The sequence below is a fragment of the Chiloscyllium punctatum genome, chromosome 4, assembly GCF_047496795.1.
Source record: "Chiloscyllium punctatum isolate Juve2018m chromosome 4, sChiPun1.3, whole genome shotgun sequence".
NCBI classification, from domain to species: Eukaryota; Metazoa; Chordata; class Chondrichthyes; order Orectolobiformes; family Hemiscylliidae; genus Chiloscyllium; species Chiloscyllium punctatum.
In genome coordinates this window covers 73,625,914-73,648,035 of record NC_092742.1, presented here as the reverse complement: position 1 = coordinate 73,648,035, position 22,122 = coordinate 73,625,914, and the positions used below count along the sequence as shown (strand labels likewise).

Below are 22,122 nucleotides of genomic sequence, written 5' to 3'. Positions count from 1 at the left end.
ACAGCACATAACACTGCAACAGTTCAAGAAGGTAGGTCACTTAATGTCAGCTAGGGACAGGCAATAAATTCTGGCCAAGGGGCACCCACATCCATGGATGATTTTTTTAAAAATTGTTTTGCAATCAGTAAAACTGATTTAATGCAAGTTAGCAATTCAATTGACTCCTCTATTCAAATTTGCTGAGTTCATATTTTTTGGGTTCTTATTTTTAAAACTAAATTCTCAATCTATTGTAGTATTTATGTTTCTAATTCTGTTCAATGGTTAATGGTTTAGTGCAATAATCCCACTGTGTAGCTTGTGTGAGAAAGGGTAATCATTAAAGCATTAAAGTTAGTTAGATAATTAGCAAGATATTTGACATGAAGTAAACTATTAGATGTATGTGCACTATCTAATTCAGTGCAACAATTAGGATTATTAAATTTTAAATCAACCAATTTAACATTGAGTTTAATTTATTTGAGTCCCAGCTGTGTGAGGAGAGATGAGCCAAGAAAGAAAGATTGGTTTGTTCTTAATACGTTCCACACAATAATGACTTTGAGATATGAAGTATTTAAACCAGCATTCAGTTAGAAATGTGATTCTTTCATAGGAACATGGGAGCAGAAGTAGACCCTTTGGCTCATCAAGCCTACTCATCCATTTTAAATCATGGCTGATCATAAGTCACCATGTGTTTTATGCAGTAAAGCAGGAGGTAGGACAAGGTCTGCAGGTTGACATGTCCAATTTTGGCTGTGGTTGATAGTATCTCCGGATAAAAAGCAAGTGTTTTTTTCTCTGAAAAAATGTGTTTGATAAATAAAGCCTTCAGAACAACCACCATAGGTCATCCACTTCACAACCCAATTAAACCTGAACCAACTTTCTGGCTTGCCAACTGGTTACATTTTGTGTTAAATTTGATGTATGGAAGAATTATTTGAGAAATAAAAAAATCATGCAGGATGGGATGTAGGAAAAACACTATATTTACAAGTGATACTTTGCAATCTTTTGTCATTTGTCAGTTCATTTACTCTAACTGGCTACATCAACGCAAGGCAAATCACAAATAATTCAGAGGCCAAGCAAAGCAACATAAATTGAATAAAACAGATGTCAATTGAGTTCTCAACTTTAGCACATTTTAATTTGCTGTTGATACCTATTACTTGTTCCCTTTCAGTTCTGTGATATGTTGAATTTTACAAAAAATTAGATTTTTATGAAATAAATATCCTGTAGCATTTACATCAATACTTAAAAAGCAGATAAACAGTTGTACAAGCCACTAAATCAACATACGTTTATTATCAGCTCTGGTGTTGGAGATTCAGTGGATATTGCTGCCATCTAGTGCAGGGGTGGTGGTGTAACACCTTGCCAGATAATTCACAGCATTTTCTCATTTGAAAGAAAGTCCTTCCATGAATTTAAACAGTATTGAAAAACAGAGCTGAAAATATGTTTTGAGGAAAATAATACAGAAAAAGAACAAAACAGCAATGTTGTCATCTGTGATTTAAATTTTAAAAGCTTTGAAGACAAATGACAGCAAATAATGTGAAACCTAGAAATTAGCAACTATATTGATAATGCAAATTATGCAACTGTATTTCTGTTATCTGTAACACAAGTAGATTAACTAAATTTTCAAAATGTATTGGCTGCAATATTATTTAATTCACACAACCAAAGTTTGGAAGATAGTTTTAGTATAAATGAAAATTAATTATCTTATACAACTTGTCAGCATAAGTATAATTTATTGTTGGTTAATGATTTTTATGTTTTCTTTCCAAGATATACAATTCATAATTACGTTCTTTCTGCCTTTGTTTGTATTATAATCATGGTAATTTTGCATCTGTAAATATGCTTGAGCAGAAATGAAAGTTCACAGCTCGGGGCTACAGATAGATTTGCAGACTAACAGTGCACTTGAGAATGGTGTATGTGTTTAGTAATTCAACTAATTTGAAGATTCCCAGAAGGTTAATCTCAATTCAAAGGAAATCTAATTGCAGCTTTTCTGTTGCTAATTCATTTGATCTTTGAGCCTACAATGTGCAATAACTGACAGCTTCATATTTGCTTAAAGATCATCTGTCACCTAATGCATTCCTGTAACTACTATCAGCCAAGGAATAGTATGTGACCTTTGAACTTCGCCAGGTCACAAATGCCACTTCTCTATGACCTCAGTGGAATACCTTGGACCTTAAAATTGCTGTTACAGCACTTTAACAGATTCTCTTAGATTTTCCTTTCTTGCAACTTCCTATCTCAGTTCTTTCCTTTCGCTATATGAGAGTTCTATTGTGTCTATAAGCAAATCTGTGAAATAAAGCAAACCTTTCCAAATCTGCCCAGCTTCAAAATTTAAGCAGGACAAGGCTCCAATTTAAGTAATACAAATGCAAATTGGCTGGAGATTGAAAGACTGAATGGGTGTGGAGTATGGCAAGTGTCCAGCGAGCTGCAGTTTGGAACTCTCAAATTTACAGTGCCAGGCATGAAGCTAATAGATTGCTTGTTTTGATTTATTTTAACTTTTCCATAATAACTGGTGTTGAGACTTTTATTGCAGTCTATGCCTTGTAGAGATTAGTGGTTGTCTTGAGGAAAGAAATATGCTAAAATTCACAAAGCACTTAAATCGTTACAAATCTCAGGACAAGTGCACCATGAAGGGTGAAGAATGAAGGGGAGGATAGTTACAAGACAGTAACTCTTGCATCTTGCTGCATATCTTCACACTTTCAAAACTCTCCCCAAAATATGTTACAAGATGTTAAAGACTTCTTGATTTTAGTTTGATCCTATATAATACCTGTTCCCTCGTGACCTCACCAAATTTCATTAAGTCCACAATCCCCAATTTATAGGAACAGGTGTAAAGCCATTCAGCTCCTTAAGCTTATCCAATTCTGCTTTTAAGATTCTATACCTCCTTGTTTTGAATTCGCCCATCAAAGGAAATAGTTTCTCTCAGTCTCAATCAAAGTCTTAAGCAATCTAAAACACCTCAAACAGATCACTGTTTAGTCTTCTGTATTTAAGGGAATCCAAAGCCCAACCTATGCAACCTGTCTTCATAATTTAACTCATATAGTGTCAGCACCGTTCTAGTGAATTTGTGCTTCACTTCCTTCAACTTGTTCACTTCAATATTCCAACCTTGTCCTGCTGTCCATCTACAATCTGGCTCAACAATGAAGGACCTCAGGATAATCACTACCCATTCCTTCTTCATAAGTTATAAAACTTATAGTTAAAAAGTTAATTTTAGAGAATGGCAGTATCGTCATTCCAGAGTCTCAGGTGATTTACAGCTAACCAGTAACTATAGTTCCTTAGTGTTATTAGTGTTTGCAGTAGGTTAATGTAAAATAAACATATCAACTTAGGTTTTATAGATTTGAATTTCTTTCTCTGTTAAGTACTGTTCTTAGGAACCTCTGCAGTATGAATAATATGAAATATATAAATTCGATAACATCAAATCTATAGGATTCAAGGTTGGTAGCCTGCTTAATTCTGTTTTTTTGCACACGAGCTATACACAGGAATTAGGAGCAGGAGAAGGCTATTTGGGTCTTTAAGCCTGCTTCATTTAATAAAATCCTGACTGACCTGATTGCAGCTTCAATTTCACATTCTTACCTATCTCCTACATCCTCTGACTCCATTGAATTTGATAGATTCTTGCTTGACAATCTTAAAAATAATCAAGACCTTCCTCCACTCTTCTCAGGGGAAGAGAAATCCACAGACTTTCAATTCAAATTTAAAGATAAACGTATTGCAGATGATTCTGCATAGAAAAGTAGTCAAATTTAGATAACTAGTATAAAGCAAATAAACTATTCACTTCTGCCATTATTTTGTTCTGGTGGAGAATTGTATAGGATGAAAACTCAAAACATTAATTGTTTCTCTCACCTCCAGTAGATTCACTGGGATGTACAGCGTGGAAACAGACCCTTCAGTCCAACTCATCCATGCTGACCAGATATCCTAAATTAATCTAGTCCCATTGCCAGCATTTGTCCCATATCCTTCTAAAAGCTTCCTACTCATGTACCCATCCCCAAGCCTTTTAAATGTTGTAATTGTACCAGCCTCCACCACTTCCTCCAGCAGCTCATTCCGTACATGCATAACCCTCTGCATGAAAATCCCTTAGGACCCTTTTAAATTTTTCCCTCTCACCTTAAGCCTATGCCCTCTAGTTTTGGACACCCCCATCCTGGAGAAACAACCTTTTCTATTGACCCTATCCATGCCCCTCATGATTCTATAGATCTCTCTCAAGTCATCCCTTAGCTTCTGATGGTCCAGGGAAAATAGCCCCAGCCTAATCCACCTGTCCCAATAGATCAAACCTGGCAACGTCCTTGTAAATATTTTTTCAACCTTTTCAAGGTTCATAACATCCTATAGCAGAGAGAAACCACTGTGTGCATTATTTCAAAAGTGGCTTAACCAATGTCTTCTACAGTTGCATGACCTCCCAATTCCTGTACTCAATGTACTGACCAATAAAGGCAAGAAAGAGGATTCTGAGTAATCTAAGATGGAGAATGGGAAAATTGGCAACTGTAAGAGCTGCTCCTTTTTTTGAGATATTTTCAGTGTTGAAGCTGATTTCCTCTAATTGTAGGTGCAATGGTTACTGTTTTATATGCTGTTGCATTGTTTTGGAACTTTTGGGGGAAAAAGGTCAAAACAACTGCACTTTAAAAAGGAGGAAGACAGACAAAGTCAGTGCCCACATGGGAAGTGAAACAAACAGTGAAATAAATCTACACTGCTGTCTGACCCAGCAGTGAATCTGTACAGCTGACTGTTCTGCTTGATTTCAAGTATGGCTGGACATGGGAGTTATCTAAGAAAGATTAACAGCTAAATTCACGGCTGACCTTGGAGAAACCTGTGTAGTAGAGCTCAGAGCAGAGGAGCAGCAAAGTGGCTTTTTAAAGTGTAATCTTTAGTGAATTATTTTGTAAATCTACAATGAGTAGAGTGGATTCCTTTTTGATTATATGTTATTTTGAGATGATGCCAGACCTGCTGAGCATTTTGTGTTTTTATTATAAATTGTTAATTTGCCTTGCCTTTCCCACCTTATACAATGTTAGCAGTACTAAAGAACTGCTGGAATGTCAAAATTTGTCATCTCACAGCGTGTTCTGATGATTCAAGAGAATCATTGAACATCCCATGTTGGTATTCAAGGAGGATCAAGGGGTTCTCCATGTCTGTTCACCAATTTTCCTTGCTCAAAATCGATAAACTCATCTTTTAGCTCCTTGCCTTTGTTGGAAGTAGCCACAATATTTGGCTGTGTGACCACATTCAACATGTGAAGTATCTTTACACATTTCAACAAGACATGGTGCTATGCAAGTGTAGCTTTTCCATATTTATTGTCAATTGAAATAGTGTTTGAATCCTATTGATCACTCAGTGATTAATGTGCTATTATTTTTCCTGTACATAAACAAATATTAAGCAAATCAATAAAAGCAACATACTGTGAATTCTCGAAATCTGAAGCAAAGAAAATGCAGAGAAACTCAACAGGTCTGGTAACATCTGTGGATAGAGAAGCAGAGTTAACGATTTGAATCCAATGTGACTTCTTCAGAGTGTTGAACATGCATGGGATAGCTATTGATACCTGCCTGACCTGAGTGCTGGTCTAAAGGTGGTGCTTACTCGTAATGATCAGGAAACACATCTCAGTCTTTATTTTTGACTGTGAGAAATAGAAAGAGAGAATCTAGGACAAGAGCTATCAATTGTTAAAAGCTTTATTGTATAGCAGGAAACACTAAGGAAAATTGCTACCTAAGTTAATTACTGCAGGTAGCAATTGAAAACCTCGGAGAAGTGCTAGGCAAAGCTACATCATATGAAAGGGGACAAATCTTTGATCTCAGAACTAAGATTTCAGACAATTCATAACATTTTGAACTGTTGTGTCTCGAAATGCATTTCTGAACTTCTGAACCTTTTTTTAAAGTAAAGGATACCGCAGTAACCACGAGAACCTATATAAAGGTCTCGCAGTAACCACGAGAACCTATATAAAGATCACCTGTTTTTGTTTTGTTTATATGTTGTAGTGTGTACACACAGAGTACACCAGGAAAATGTATATAAACTAAGGATACTATTAAGATATTTACCCTGGTGCTTCAAATAATTATTTGTCCTCTGTGCTATTTATACTCTAATTCAGCTTCCAGTTCATCCTAAGATCCAGATTTCATAGCAGTCACAATCAGTGTTGCCCTGGAGGCTGAGTGGCCAACAGATCTTATCAAGTTTTTTTCCCTTCATGTTCACTTCCATCTGTCTTCATGTCTCTTTCTCTCTCTCTGTCTCTCCCTGAGCTCCCCGATTCTTTAATTTCCACCTCTCTAACTCCATTTCTTTTCATGTTCTTCTGTGATTTTTCTAATTTTGGTGTCATTATTGGTACCTATCTAGTGGATAAATTGGCTGATCATTAACTTCTGCATTATCTTTTGGAAGTTTTTTTAGATGTCAATCAATACACATGTACAGCACAGAAGTATTGCTAGTATACTTCTCAACAATCTCAAGGGTGTGTTTTTGTAGATTTGATATGTGTTTTGTTTTTAATGTCATAATTCTTAAAATGTACTCAAGGTGAAGAAACATTGCAGTTGTTGCTGTGACCCGGCCTTACACTACGGAACAATTCTATTACCCATACAGCTACAGTTGGATATGGAGCTTTATGGAACCTGAATGTGATGAAAATTCAATAAAGTGTTTATAGGTGGTCATCAATCATTTCTTCCTATTCTTCTATCTAATAGACTTCTTCCAATGAAGTCCATATTACTAGAGATATTTCTTTTCACTTCCTGCTCTTCTACACACATCCTAGCATCTTGCCCATTTTTTATTTTTATCATTTGTACTTTTTTTGGGGTTTTTTTTGCTTCCCCTCACTAATTTGTTTGTTTGCTTTGTTCTGTTGTTATTTTTATGCATCCCTTATGAACAGAACAGTTTAGTACTTGTGCAGCAGTGCGTTTATATTGCAATTATGTTTCTCCTACAACAGGCAAAGCACTTTTCTTCATTCTTAAATGAATGCAGAATTTGGGAAGCTTCCAATTGTTGATCAGTAAACTTGTAACATATCTGACAATCTCACTATCTCTCTTGTCATGAACACTGTTGTTGGCTTTGAAATTCTACCAGCAGCTATTGATTTATAAAGTCAGCTCAAGCTGTTTTAACACAGGTATCAATCCACTTATTTTAAATTAATGCCTGCATGTAAATAGCAGTGTAATTTTAAGTCAATGTGTTAAGCATTTGTATGCTGTTATGGTCTTGAAATAATGCCATGGATAACAGTTAATGCAATTGAGTCATGGGACTTTGAGGTTAATTAGATTTGAAAGGAGATAAAACTAAAATAGGATCCTACAGAAATATATAGTATTAAATAGTAAAGTTTGTTCTGCATACAAAACAAAACTTTTCACTATACCTAGGTACATGTGACAAGAATAAATCAAATCCAATTGGATGATGTAAAGCTGGAGCACTACTGACAGTATGACAGTTGGTACAAAATGAATTAAATCAATATCAGAACAAAATATTTCATGTAACCAGTGATCAAGATTTGAAATTGTCTTCTAGAGTGGGGCAGGAACCTTGGGTTCATACTAAATCTATTCAGATAGCATGATAAGTAGGTTGCGTGTCTGAGGTAAGATAATACATAGAACATACAAATTATGAGCAGGGATCAGCAACCAGGGGCATTTACAATAAAAGGTAGAAGACTGAGAGGAGAATTAAAGACAAACAGTGGCGGGAGCCTGAAACTCACTGCCTGAAAAGGTGGTTTGGTGAGAAACTCATGTAATATTTAGCAGTATTTAGATATTCAGTTGCACCGACATTGCCTCCAGTGAAATTTTGGTTAGTATAGCCAGATCTTTGATGACAAGCTGAATGGCCTTCATCTGTGCTGTAAAGATCTATGGGTCTATGAGTGGGCTATTCAGTCCATTGGCTCCATGTCACTATGCAATGAGATCATGAATGATTTGACTGTAGTCTCAACTCAAATTTCCTATCTACCACTGAGACATCTTGACCTTTTTGACAATCAAGAATCTACATAACCCTGCCTTAAGTATATATAATGACCTGCCTTGGCTGCGTATTCAGCAGCCTAAAAACACTTGGACAAAAACAAAATCTCCTTTAAATGTGAGACACTTAATTTTAATCCATGTGCCTAAATTCCAGTCACTTTCATAAGGGGAAACATAGGAACGCACATCATATGATGTGCCAATGAGATGTAGTATGCACCATCACAAGAAATAATGTCACATGATTTTGCTCCATCCTGCAGCCTTGTAGCAACATGAAGCCACAATAAGATGTTTCTTAAAGTTGATGTTTCCTCAGCAGACTCTGTAAATATTGTTTAGCAGCAAAATGAGACCGAGGATATTGCACATAGAAGTTAGGAACAAGTGTGGCCCATCCAGCCCTTGGAGCTTGCTCCCTCATTTGATATGATCGAGGCTAATCTGATTCTGGTCACAACTCTACATTCTTTTCTCCCCCTTCTTTTCTAAATCAAAAATCTATCTAAATCTGCCTTGAAAACATTCAATGGCCTAGCCACCTTCTGAAAAAGAGAATTCCACAGTCCTCTGAGTGGAAGAATGACTAGCATTTAATTCTTAAAAGGGCTCAAATTTTTAAACTGGTTCCCATCTGCCCCACAAGAGGAATCACATTCTCAGCCTTTACCTTGTCAATTCCCTTCAGAGTATTATATATTTCAGTAGGATCAACTTTAATTCTCAGCCAAATGGGCCATCCCGTTTCTGTTTATTTTGACTTTGGGATAATGACACTTAGTGGATCACTTGAAACATTTCACAATTGACATGTGGGTCAGTTGTTGCAGTTTGATTAGCATCATGGTGAGACTACTTCATGATGGAAGTTTTCAGAACTGGTGTCTTTTATTTTAATGAGCACAAAATTCATTAAGATTTCATTATTAAGTTCCACTCCATTTATAGGTAATATTCAATGCTCTGAGTGACTCTCTTGTGATGCTGAACATGGTAAGTCAGATTACCTTCTACAATAAATGCACAGAGGCCAGTATTCTGCCACCAAGTCACCCTATATTTACCTGTACACAGTATACAGGCTGCGGCCAGCCAGCTCAGAGTCAGTCCCTAAACTGAGGAGATTTCAAATCCCCTGTTTATATATTTTTTGCTTCCACCACACTACTGCCTCGCAGCTGTACTGCTTATTTTTCCTGACAGCACCTATGATGTGTGTATGTAAGTGCAAGGACTCGGTGAAGAAATCATTATGCAAATAATTTTATGCAATACTTCAACCACCAGGGAAAACGACCCTGTGGCCAGGGAACCAGTAACAAGCAAAGTCCAATAAGGGCAACGCTCACGTGAAATCTCCTGGTTATATTGATCAGCCAGGGCTCCCTTATTGGCCCAGGTTAACAACTCCAGTCAAGGAACTCATAGTCAATGAGATCCATTTAGTTCCGATCACTCTACTGTCTTTATTTTTTTTCTTTTGCTTGGCTTTATCATCTTCAGTTTTTCTTCTTATTTGGGAAGAAAATGACAGGTGGTGAGGAATATAATGCTTACAAGAAAAGAGACCATAAGCCCAAGTGCATTCATCTGAAATAAAGGCCAGAACAAGCAAAAGAGGAAAGACTTACAGTTAACTAAAAGAGAGGGTCAAAAATCAACCTGGGCAAGGGCCAACAATACCACTGAGCATGTAGGGAAATAGAAACAGAAGGAGGAATTTTACATTCCTTCGCCATGTCCTCAAATCCAAGCAGTGCATCTAGAATTGTTTCACCACACACTGGGATCCTTCGTGAATGGATTGTAAATCAGATATCTTACAACATTAGGGATCTGAGCCAAAAAGTTAGAAGGGTGCCAAAGTTCCACTTCAAGGTAGAGATAGCAACCAAAACAAGAAAAAGGCACAATTAAAGACCTTTACCGGGCACTGAACTTGCTATTAGCTTAGACAATGGGGATGAGCCAACTGGAAATATAAACACAAGAAGGCACCAGCTCAGGAGAATGAGATATGAGAGAAGTATGTAAAGCAGCTCACTGACAAGGTATTGCAACAGAAGGTCCTAACGCCAAATATATATTGATTACTTCCCTTCCTCTTTTATGTATTAGCAGTCAATCTACATCACCAATGCCTACTAACCAAGAGAAAATAAAGCTCTATTTAAATTCTGAAGTTATTTCATTCACTGTACACATTTTACCACACAAGAATTTTCCATGGGAAACAATGAGGCATATCTGAATATACATCATGAAATAAATGAGGTGCCCTTGATGACAGGTGGTATAGATTTAAGGTAAGGGGCAGAAGGTTTCGAGCAGAGGTGAGGAATTTTATTTTCACCGAGAAAGTGATGGAATTCTGGAACTCAGGTAGAGGCAGTAACCTTCATAACATTGAGAAGTATTTAGATGTGTATTTGTGATACCGTAGCATACAAGGCTATGGGCCAAGAGCTAGAAAATGGGATTTGAATAGCAAGTGATTTTTGACCCACACAAATGTGATGGGAAGGATGTTTTTTCTGTGCTGTAGATTTCTATGGCTGTATGCCTGAACCTTGTAAAATATTTTTCTTTTTAATTGCCAGTAAAAGTATGTTTAATTTAAATTTTATTCAATGAAGGCCAGGAAGGATTGAGAACTAAGGTGTGAAGGAGATAGGGAGCAGTGTGGAATGGGTCAAGATAACTGTGAAGCAGACAGCAAGGAATATGAAGCATATCAGGATCGTTGAAGTGAGGGAGAGAAAGAAAATCAACCGTGTTATCACAAGAAAGCCATAACTTGATCGGCTGGTGAGTATTGTAGGTTTTTTTTGTCCCTTTTGTCAAACTAAGGTCTAAGGAGGAGGGAAATTAAAATTGTCTTTTTTTTTTCATTACAAAGGGTAAGCAAACTAAAGTTAACCCCACAATATTTAAGCAACAACAGAAGAGAGGTGAGTCTTAATTATTTAAGTAGTGCAATTTATTTTTTAATAGATACAGGAATGCCAAGGAAGCTATAGTGCATTATTCCAATGGAGAACTCAGGATATTTCCTGTGTCCTGGACAACTATATGTATTGGAATCGCGTTTTGTATTTTGGTACTGGGGCTGTCACTGACATCACTGTATTGAATCTGCGAGGTTGAAAATCTTGTGGGCTAGTACGTAAGGGATCTTGATCAAATGGATCAATGGGCTGAAAAATGGCAGATGGAGTTCAATCTGGAAAATGTGACATATTGCATTTTTTTTAAGATTACTTATGTGTGGAAACAGGCCCTTCGGCCCAACAAGTCCACACCGACCCGCAACCCACCCATTCCCCTACATTTACCCCTTTACCTAACACTATGGGCAATTTAGCATGGCCAATTCACCTGACCTGCACTGTGGAGGTGGGAGTCTTTGGACTGTGGGAGGAAACCCATGCAGACGCGGGGAGAATGTGCAAACTCCACACAGTCAGTCGCCTGAGTCGGGAATTGAACCTGGGTCTCTGGCGCTGTGAGACAGCAGTGCTAACCACTGTGCCACCGTGCTGCCCAATAAAGAAGGGGAGGGCTTGGTACAACAAACAAGGGAGGGCTTATACAATTAATGGTAGAGCCTTGGGTAGTGTTATAGAACAGAGGGACGTAGGAGGTCAGGTGCATAATTCTTTAAAATTTGCATCATATATAGACAGGGTGGTTAAAAAGGGTGTTTGGCACGCTTGTCTTCATTGCTCAGTCCTTTTGAGTATAGGAGTTGGGAAGTCGTGTTCAGGTTGTGCAGGACATTGGTGAGGCCTCTTCTGGAATACTGTGTCCAGTTCTGGTTGCCCAGTTATAGGAAGGATATTATTAAGCTGGAGAGGGTTCAGAAGAGATTTACCAGGATGTTGCAGGGTATGGAAGGTTATGAGTTATAAAGAAAGGCTGGGTTCTTTTTTCACTGGAATGTATGAGATTGAGAAATGACTTTATAGAAGCTTACAAAATAAAAAGGGGTATAGATAGAATGTAATGGTAGTTGTCTTTTCCCTAGGATGGGGGGTTTCAAGACTTGGGGGCACATTTTTAAGGTGAGAGGAAGGAGGTTTTAAAAAGTCATGATGGGAAAACATTTTACACAGAGGATGGTTTGCATTTGGAATAACTTCCTGAAGAGGTGGTTGATGTGGGCACAATTACAAAGTTTAAAGGATATTTGCATAAGTACATGAATAGGAAAGGTTTGGAGAGATGTGGGCTCAGAGCAGACAGGTGAGACTAGTTTAGTTTGGGATTATGCTCAGCATGGACTGGTTGGACTGGTGTCTGTTTCCATGCTGTGAGATGCTATGACTCTATGAACAGGTAGTCAAGAAGAAATACTCAGTTAGTAAGATAGTCCCCTCAACACACCTCACACTTCAATCAATATTCAGCTATGATTACAAGTAGTCTAACTTTTTGTAAGCAACTGCTTGCTTAATCTTATCAGAACCCTCCATTAAGAGGGTGCAGCCGTGAAGAAATTGCCCAGTGGCAATTCCTTTGGTGTATGGTATGATCAGGATTCTGCAAGATCTGCAAGGGGGGGTTTAAACTAATTTGGCAGGGGGATGGGATCCAGACTTGTAGTCCAGCAATCAGGTTAGCTGTTTTTCAGGATGTCCAACAATGTAGGGAGGCTGTGGAGAAGGTAGCACTGACAAGGAACACTTGGGAACACAGAGATGGGCTCAAGTGCGTATACTTCAATGCAAGGAGTATCAGAAATAAGGTGGGTGAACTTAAGGCATGGATCGGTACTTGGGACTACGATATTGTGGCCATCACGGAAACGTGGATAGAAGAGGGACAGGAATGGTTGTTGGAGGTTCCTGGTTACAGATGTTTCAGTAAGATTAGGGGGGATGGTAAAAAAGGAGGGGGGTGTGGCGTTGCTAATTAGAAATGGCATAACGGCTGCAGAAAGGCAGTTCGAGGGGGATCTGCCTTTGGAGGTAGTATGGGCTGAAGTCAGAAATAGGAAAGGAGCAGTCACCTTGTTGGGTGTTTACTATAGGCCCCTCAATAGCAGCAGAGATGTGGAGAAACAGATTGGGAAACAGATTTTGGAAAGGTGCAGAAGCCACAGGGTAGTAGTCATTTCAACTTCCCAAATATTGATTGGAAGCTCTTTAGATCAAGTAGATTGGACGGGGCGGTGTTTGTGCAGTGTGTCCAGGAAGCTTTTCTAACTCAGTATGTAGATTGTCCGACCAGAGGGGAGGCCATATTGGACTTGGTACTTGGTAATGAACCAGGACAAGTGATGGGCTTGTTAGTGGTGAGTATTTTGGTGATGGTGACCACAATTCTGTGACTTTCACCTTGGTTATGGAGAGAGATAGGTGCGTGCAACAGGGCAGGTTTTACAATTGGTGGAAGGGTAAATATGATGCTGCAAGACAGGATCTGAGGAGCGTAAATTGGGAGCATAGGCTGTCAGGAAAGGATATCGTTGAAGCGTGGAACTTTTTCAAGGAACAGAAACGACGTGTCCTTGATATGTATGTACCTGTCAGGCAGGAAAGAGATGGTCGTGTGAGGGAACCTTGATTGATGAGGGAGGTTGAACGTCTTGTAAGAAGGAAGAAGGAGGCTTACATAAGGTTGAGGAAACAAGGTTCAGACAGAGCGTTGGAGGGATACAGAATAGCCAGGAGGGAGCTGAAGAAAGGGATTAGGAGAGCTAAGAGACGGCATGAAAAATCTTTTGCGGGTAGGATCAAGGATAACCCCAAGGCATTCTATGCATATGTGAGAAACATGAGAATGACGAGAACGAGGGTAAGTCCGACCAAGGACAGTAGTGGGAGACTATGTATTGAGTCGGAAGAGATAGGAGAGGTCTTGAATGAGTACTTTTCTTCAGTATTTACAAATGAGAGGGATCGTATTGTTGAAGAGGAGAGTATGAAACGGACTGGTAAGCTAGAAGAAATACTTGTTAGGAAGGAAGATGTGTTGGGCATTTTGAAAAACTTGAGGATAGACAAGTCCCCCGGGCCTGACGGGATATATCCTAGGATTATGTGGGAAGCAAGAGAGGAAATTGCAGAACCGTTGGCAATGATCTTTTCATCTTCACTGTCAATGGGAGTGGTGCTAGGGGACTGGAGAGTGGCAAATGTTGTGCCCCTGTTCAAAAAAGGGAATAGGGATAACCCCGGGAATTACAGGCCAGTTAGTCTTACTTCGGTGGTAGGCAAAGTAATGGAAAGGGTACTGAGGGATAGGATTTACGAGTATCTGGAAAGACACTGCTTGATTAGGGACAGCCAGCACGGATTTGTGAGGGGTAGGTCTTGCCTTACAAGTCTTATTGAATTCTTTGAGGAGGTGACCAAGCATGTGGATGAGGGTAGAGCAGTGGATGTAGTGTACATGGATTTTAGTAAGGCATTTGATAAGGTTCCCCATGGTAGGCTTATGCGGAAAGTCAGGAGGCATGGGATAGTGGGAAGTTTGGCCAGTTGGATAGAGAACTGGCTAGCCGATCGAAGTCAGAGAGTGGTGGTAGATGGTAAATATTCAGCCTGGAGCCCAGTTACAAGTGGAGTTCCGCAGGGATCACATCTGGGTCCTCTGCTGTTTGTAATTTTTATTAATGACTTGGAAGAGGGAGTCGAAGGGTGGGTCAGTAAATTTGCAGATGATACGAAGATTGGTGGAGTTGTGGATAGCAAGGAGGGCTGTTGTCAGCTGCAAAGGGACTTAGATATGATGCAGAGCTGGGCTGAGGAGTGGCAGATGGAGTTCAACTCTGTCAAGTGTGAGGTTGTCCATTTTGGAAGGACAAATAAGAATGCGGAATACAGGGTTAATGGTAGGGTTCTTAGTCAGGTGGAGGAACAGAGGGATCTTGGGGTCTATGTTCATAGATCTTTGAAAGTTGCCACTCAGGTGGATAGAGCTTGTAAGAAGGCCTATGGTGTATTAGTGTTCATTAGCAGACGGATTGAATTCAAGAGTCGTGAGGTCATGTTGCAGCTGTATAGGACCTTGGTAAGGCCACATTTGGAGTACTGTGTGCAGTTCTGGTAGCCTCATTTTAGGAAAGATGTGGAAGCTTTAGAGAGGGTGCAGAGGAGATTTACCAGGATGCCTGGAATGGAGAATAGGTCATACGAGGATAGGTTGAGAGTGCTAGGCCTCTTCTCATTGGAACGGCGAAAGATGAGGGGTGATTTGATAGAGGTTTATAAGGTGATCAGGGGAATAGATAGAGTAGACAGTCAGAGACATTTTCCCCGGGTACAACAGAGTGTTACAAGGGGACATAAATTTATGGTGAAGGGTGGAAGGTATAGGGGGGAATGTCGGGATAGGTTATTTACCCAGAGAGTGGTGGGGGCATAGAATGCGCTGCCTGTGGGAGTGGCAGAGTCAGAATCATTGGTGACCTTTAAGCGGCAATTGGATAGGTACATGGATAGGTGCTTAAGCTAGGACAAATGTTCGGCTCAACTAGTGGGCCGCAGGGCCTGTTCTGTGTTGTATTGTTCTATGTTCTACGTTCTATGTTCTATCAGATAGATAATATAATTCAAATACAGGTCAAATATGGAAGGTTTGAAGGGCAATTGATAAAGCAAACAAAAGGAGCCAAAAATGGGAGAATGATGTCCCTGGGGACCTGTCCACCTTAGACCTCCAGATTATTACAGGTATCTGATATTGGGTATCTCAAATTTCTAGTTTTAATTTTTCCCCTTGTTGTGTTGTTAAGACTCTCCGTGGTCTACAAAAGCCTTTTTAGTTTTAACTTTACTGTTTCTAGCTGTTTTGATCTTCTATAAGCAGGCTTGGTGTTGCTGCCTTTTTAACTGTAGTCTGCTGCAATCCAAAAGCTGACAGGCTCCATGTGATTTTGGAATTAGCTCATTTATGCAATATACCCGGAGTCTTCAGACTGGATAATCCACCCCATTCCCCCTTCCCGGTCTCCTCCTTGGATTGTTTTGGCTGCTGTAGAGCTGAAGATTTCTTCAGGCTAACATTGTCCGATTGGAATCCACACTGTTGTTAACCATAGTTTGTTATTAGTTATCTACTCTGCCAGCAGAGTTCCCATTGTGATTGTGTCTGTTGGCACCGTCTGGGATGCTTTGGGTAGATTCTGTGCTGCTGATCCTTCTTCTTGGTATTCATCAAAGTTACTGTTAACGAATGGGGAAAGTTGGCCAAAAAGCCTCTGGCAAAAAATACACTCAGTTTTGATAAACAGAATTGGTTTATTGCATATCACAATAACTAGTTACAACTGAGATATGTGAAATTGCTTGGTAAGGCCTCAGGCTAGTCTTAAGAATAAGCTTACATTACTGCTACTGGAATATTCTTGCACACAACTTACAGACAACTAAACAAACTGAACACACATTGAGTAGCACCTCCCACGGACAGTTCTTTATGTCCCAATGGGCAAATTTTATCTAGTGATGTCAGTTAACCATTTGAAGTGCTTAAGTGCCATATACAACATTTTGATGCTTTCATTTGCTGTCGTGTACAATTTTTATCTGCTTATCATGTACTGATCACATCAATGCCTCAAGTAGAGATGAACATTGTTGCAAAAGTTAAAGGGAAAAGATAAGTACCAGTAGACCAAAGTTCTATGTATTTCTAGGCATTGCTTTCAACTTCACTCCCACTATTTGTTTCATGTATTGATTTGCACACACTGCAGATTCAGAGAAATATTCATAGATATAGACTGTAGAAAAAATTGAGTTAATGTTATGTTGCTGTCTTGTCTATCTTCACAGGGCATGATGTTATTCAATGTGATGAGGTAACCCTGACCTTTATGATGAAAACCTGACCTCACAGAATGGTGGCAGTACGAACTGTCATCACAGACATAAAGGCAATTCAGGTATCAAGAACAATTTTGCTTCTCAAGAGGGAATACTCCTGACATAGTGAATAGATAGAAATGTTCTGATAAGAGGTCATGTTCTGAAATATTAATTCTGTTTCTCTCTTCACAGAGGCTGCCAAGTCTGTTGAGTGTTTCCAGCATGTTCTATTCTTATGATGTGAAGGAACGTACAACATACTGACCTATGCAATGATGTGGCAAATAGTGATGGTGCTCCTGGGAATTTGAAAACAAAGAATTTGACAAAGAATGGTGGTACTCATGCTAGAGATAAAAAAAAATTGCAGATGCTAGAATCTAAGATAGACAGGCAGAAGAGGCTAGAAAAACACAGCAAGCCAGACAGTATCAGGAGATGGAGAAGTCGACATTTTGGATATAACCCTTCTTCAGGACTGGGGTGGGTGTGAGGGGACCTGAAGATAAAAGGGGTGGGGGGGCAGAGTAGTGAGGTGGGGAAAAGTAGAACCACATAGAGGGTACAATCTGGTTGATCAATGGGAAGAATGAATCTGGTTGGTAGCAGGGAGGAGTGGAAGGGAGGGGGAGAATTCAATGTTGAGTTCTCTGGGCTGTAGGCTGCCCAGTCAGAAGAGGAGGTGTTTTTTTCTCCAACTTGCGGTGTGCTTCATTGTGAGAATGGAGGAAGTTAAGGGTGGTCATGTCGGAAAGGGAGTGGGAAGGGGAATTAAAATGGGCGATGACTGGGATGTCTGGTTGGCCCCTGCAGGCCCAGCTGTGATGCTCAGTGAACCATCCCCCAAGTTTACGCTCAACCCTTGTGAGTCTGAGGCCTTGGACATTCCTTGGATAAATTTTGTAAATAACATTGAGAAGGGATAATTAGATCATGCAGATCAAGTAGAAACACCAATATTTATCTCTGTATGGGAGGTTGTTTTTTAAAATTTATTCATTGTGAGATGAGGGTGTCGCTGACTGGCCAGCATTTATTGCCCATCCCCAGTTGCCCTTGAGAACATGATGGTGGGCTGCCTTTTTGAACTGCTGCAGTCCACCTGCTGCAGGTTGACCCACAATGCCATTAGGGTGGGAATTCCAGCATTTTGACCCAAAGACAGTGAAGGTACAGCAATATATTTCCAAGTCAGGATGGTGAGTGGCTTGGAGGGGAACTTGAAGGTGGTGGTGTTCCCATGTATCTGCTGCCCTTGTCCTTCTCGGTGAAGTGGTTATGAGTTTGGAAGGTGCTGTTCAGGATCTGCAGTGCGCCTTGTAGATAAAACAGTGCTGCTACTGTACATTAGTGGTGGAGGGTGAAATACTTGTTAAGTGTGCAGCTTTGGTCTGGATGGTTTTAATTTTCTTGAGTTTTTTTAGAGCTGCATTCATTCAGCAAGTGGGGAGCATTCCGTCACACTCCTGACTTGTGCCTTGTTTCTTGGTACTCAATCAAAAGTCACCCTTCCTACACGTTTAGACCAATCATTGGAAGAAATATTTTCATTTAAATAGCACATGTTTATTATCACCAGCTATATCAAAGTGCTTCACAATCAATTAAGTATTTTTGAAGTGTAGGCACTCTGTAATGTAGGAAATGTAGCAGCTAAACTTCACACAGCAAACTCCCACAGACTGTAATGAGATAATACTCTGCTTGTTTGTAATGTTGATTGGGGTGACCCGTTCACCAAGGATAACTCACCTGTTCTTCAAAATAGTACCATGCAATCTTTTACATCCTCTCAAGCAGACAGATGGGGCCTTGGTTTAGAACCATCCAAAAGACGGTTCTTCTGACGATGCAGTGATCCCTCTCTACTTCACTGGGTGACAATGTTTATTTTTGTGCTTATGCCACAGAGGTGGGACTTGAATCCAGAACCTTGTATTTCAGAAGGGAAAATGCTATGAATTGAACTAACGCTGACACCCCATAAAGCGAATATAGATTTCTCTGCAAAGTCCCAGCAGTGTGCCTTGAGTTCAAACACTGATGATTGCTCGGGCAATTTCTGACACCGATTATCTTGCTCTGTTCTGATTGATATCAATAATTGAAGACCAGGTAATGATGTATATTTGGCAATACACTGTATTAGACCATGACTTTAAGTGTTAGCATTACAGGTGAGATTGCCTAGTTATGATTCACATAGAATTCTCAAGGCCACCTTAATGACCTTTATTCTCATATGTCTACTTCGACTCCCAGAACAGGACCTATAAGTGGCTGAATAATGTTTTCGACCACGTTGTGAAGTAACGAAGATGATGTAGTGGTAATGTCGCTGGCTCAGTAATCCAGAAGGCTAAGGCTTTGGAGACAATCAGCTTAAATCTTGCCGAGACAGCTGATGGAAGTTAAATTCAATCTGGAATATAAAACTAATCTTAGCAATGTTGACTATCATGAAACTATCACAATTTGTTGTAAAAGCCCATCTGGTTCACCAAGGCCCTTTAATGAAGGTAATCTGCCGGCTTTATCTGGGGTGCATGTCACTACAGACCCATAGCGTTGACTGTTAACTGCCCACTGAAATGTTCGAGCAAGGTTTTCAGTTCAAGTGCATTTATGTGGACAGCACGGTGGCAGTGGGCGGCATGGTGACACAGTGGTTAGCACTGTTGCCTCACAGCGCCAGAGATCTGGGTTCAATTCCTGCCTCAGGCAACTGTCTGTGTGGGTTTTCTCCGGGTGCTCCAGTTTCTTCCCACAGTTCAAAGAAGTGCAGGTTAGGTGAATTGGCCACGCTAAATTGCCTGTAGTGTTAGGGGAATGGGTCTGGGTGGGTTGCTCTTCGGAGGGTCGGTGTGGACTTGTTGGGCCGAAGGGTCTGTTTCCACACTGTAAGTAATCTAATCTAAGTAATCTTTAGTAATCTAATAAATACGGCCTTGCCAACAATGCCACACCTCATGAAAGAATAAAGAAATTACCTAGTCCCCTTCCTATCAATATTTGAGTTAGCACTTCGTAATTTATGATCATGATGCTCATAGCATAACTTAGGAATAACATTGAAAAGACAAAGAAATTATATTTGACTCACTGAAACTTTTTTTCTTAAATCCATCTGGCTTTTTTCTTCCTGATCCTTGACCACTTGCTTACAATGTTGTTACATTGTTCCACATTCCCAATATAAATTGAACTTCACATCCTTATATGCTTTTCTTCATTAAGGACACCCCTGCAGACTCCTCACCTTTTAATATCCTGCAGTTTTATGTCCTTGCCCAATCCCTTCAGAGTTCTGCCTTTGATGCCACCATGCTTCTGTTCGAGTAGCCTTCAGCCAAACTAATCCTGCCCTCTTCAATGCCTACCTTAAACTCCTTTGTCTTACTACTTTATTGCATTTTTAAAATACATCTGAAAGCATTTCACTCATCCCACTTACCTATTCCAAGCAGTTCCCCTATTCAAAGCGCCTTAGGACTATTTCCTTCTACATTAAATGTGTTATACATTTAAAATATAAATAGTTTTCCTACATTTTGTTTCAATAGAATGCCTCTCCATTTTTCTTCTGAAAATTGTTTTGCCTGTGGTCTATACATATTGAATATATACATGTAACACTACCAGCCAAGTATTAGTCTTATATTTTAAAGCTGCTACTATAGGGCCTTCGTGAACTGTCAATGAGATGTAATGATGGCAGCGCTAAGCCATATTGCCAGTTCCACTTACGAGTGAAGAAAGAGTTATCTGATTAGTTTTAATGTTATCAAAATGGAAAGGTACTTGCTCGCGTTAAAAAATTCGGAAAATTAATTTTCAAAAGGTCACAGCAACTTTTTAAAATTTATCTTTCATGATTTGCCAAAGTAAAGCTGCAAAATATTAAAATAATGTCTCCTTGAGGTGTCCTCACATCACTTGCCAAGATATGAAGCATCGTCAGCTCTGCAATTTTGTAGGTACAGCACAGCTACATTGGTATAAAAGTTGCAAAATAACTGGGTCACTAGATTCCTTGGGGAGGTGCTTGGTTAAGATTTCTTATGCACTGTACCTCTGAACATTTTAAATTTCCTCTCATAAGGACAGTTGGTTGTCACAGACGTTTTAAAAAATCTAAATTAATCTCCCACTCTTTTGAATGTTTTCCCTGCCTCCCCAAGCAAAGATGACAGTGTCCCGAGTGCATCATTAATATGTAAGTATTTTTGGAATTCCTTAAATATCTTTGTCCCCAATGAAAGTCCATAAGTAGTAACTCATTAAGCTTCCAGTTTCTAGTGATCGGATAACCTCTGGATGAAATCCAAGGGAGTTCCATAGACCATGATGAGAGACGGAAGTAAGATCAATTGTCACACGTAATGGCTCTGACAACAGGAAGCCAGTGACCATTGCAGATTCAAGATGAAAATAAATTAGCTGAAGAAAGAAATAGAGAAAAATGTAACAAAATCCATACATCTTCATGTACAATAAAAGGAAACTGAGAAAGAAATAGAATGCAGGTTTAGTCAAAGTTTTCTAATATGCCAGACATTAAGCAGACTTCCCTGTTGGAAATGCACTGGGATATTTTGCAAGAGAAAAGGATCAATATGACAGCCATTCTTCCCCACCCCAATCTATCCTGCTCTGTCTGGCCTGAACACAAAAATCATACAACTTTACATTTACTTGTAGGGAGCATGCGCTTGTAAAATCTATCCTAAATCCATCTAAGATCAACCAAAAGGAGAACAAATTAGCAATTGCTTCATTTTGTTACAGGACATAGCGCTAGGTGTCAGTATATGGTTCAGTGCTGCATTCAGGTCTCTGAATCAGAGGGTCATGGATAAATGCCCATTCCCAGAATTGTGCATAAGTTCTAGGCTACTCCTGTTCAGTAAAGAAGAACAGTTATTACAGATGCCATCTTTTAGCTGTAGTAGTAAATCAAGGTGGATGCAAAAGATCCCATGAAACCATTTCAAAGAAGGGGTGGCACAGTGGCTCAGTGGTTAGCACTGCTGCCTCACAGCAGCAGGGACCCAGTTTCAATTCCAGCAAATGTCAGGCAATTGTCTGTGTGGAGTTTGCACATTTCCATATGGGGGTTTCCTCTGGGTCCTCTGGTTTCCTCCCACAGTCCA

General features: G+C 39.6%; 1 protein-coding gene across 1 annotated transcript in view; it reads left to right on the top strand.

Annotated features, from left to right (window-relative positions):
- dph6 (diphthamine biosynthesis 6) overlaps positions 1-17,439 on the top strand; it is a 321,719-nt gene extending 304,280 nt beyond the window's left edge. The window contains exons 15-17 of the transcript XR_011960472.1: positions 10,790-10,961; positions 16,937-17,046; positions 17,162-17,439. The gene's annotated coding sequence lies outside the window, so the exon portion shown is untranslated. The remainder of the gene's footprint in view (positions 1-10,789; positions 10,962-16,936; positions 17,047-17,161) is intronic.
- The last annotated feature ends 4,683 nt before the right edge of the window (positions 17,440-22,122 follow it).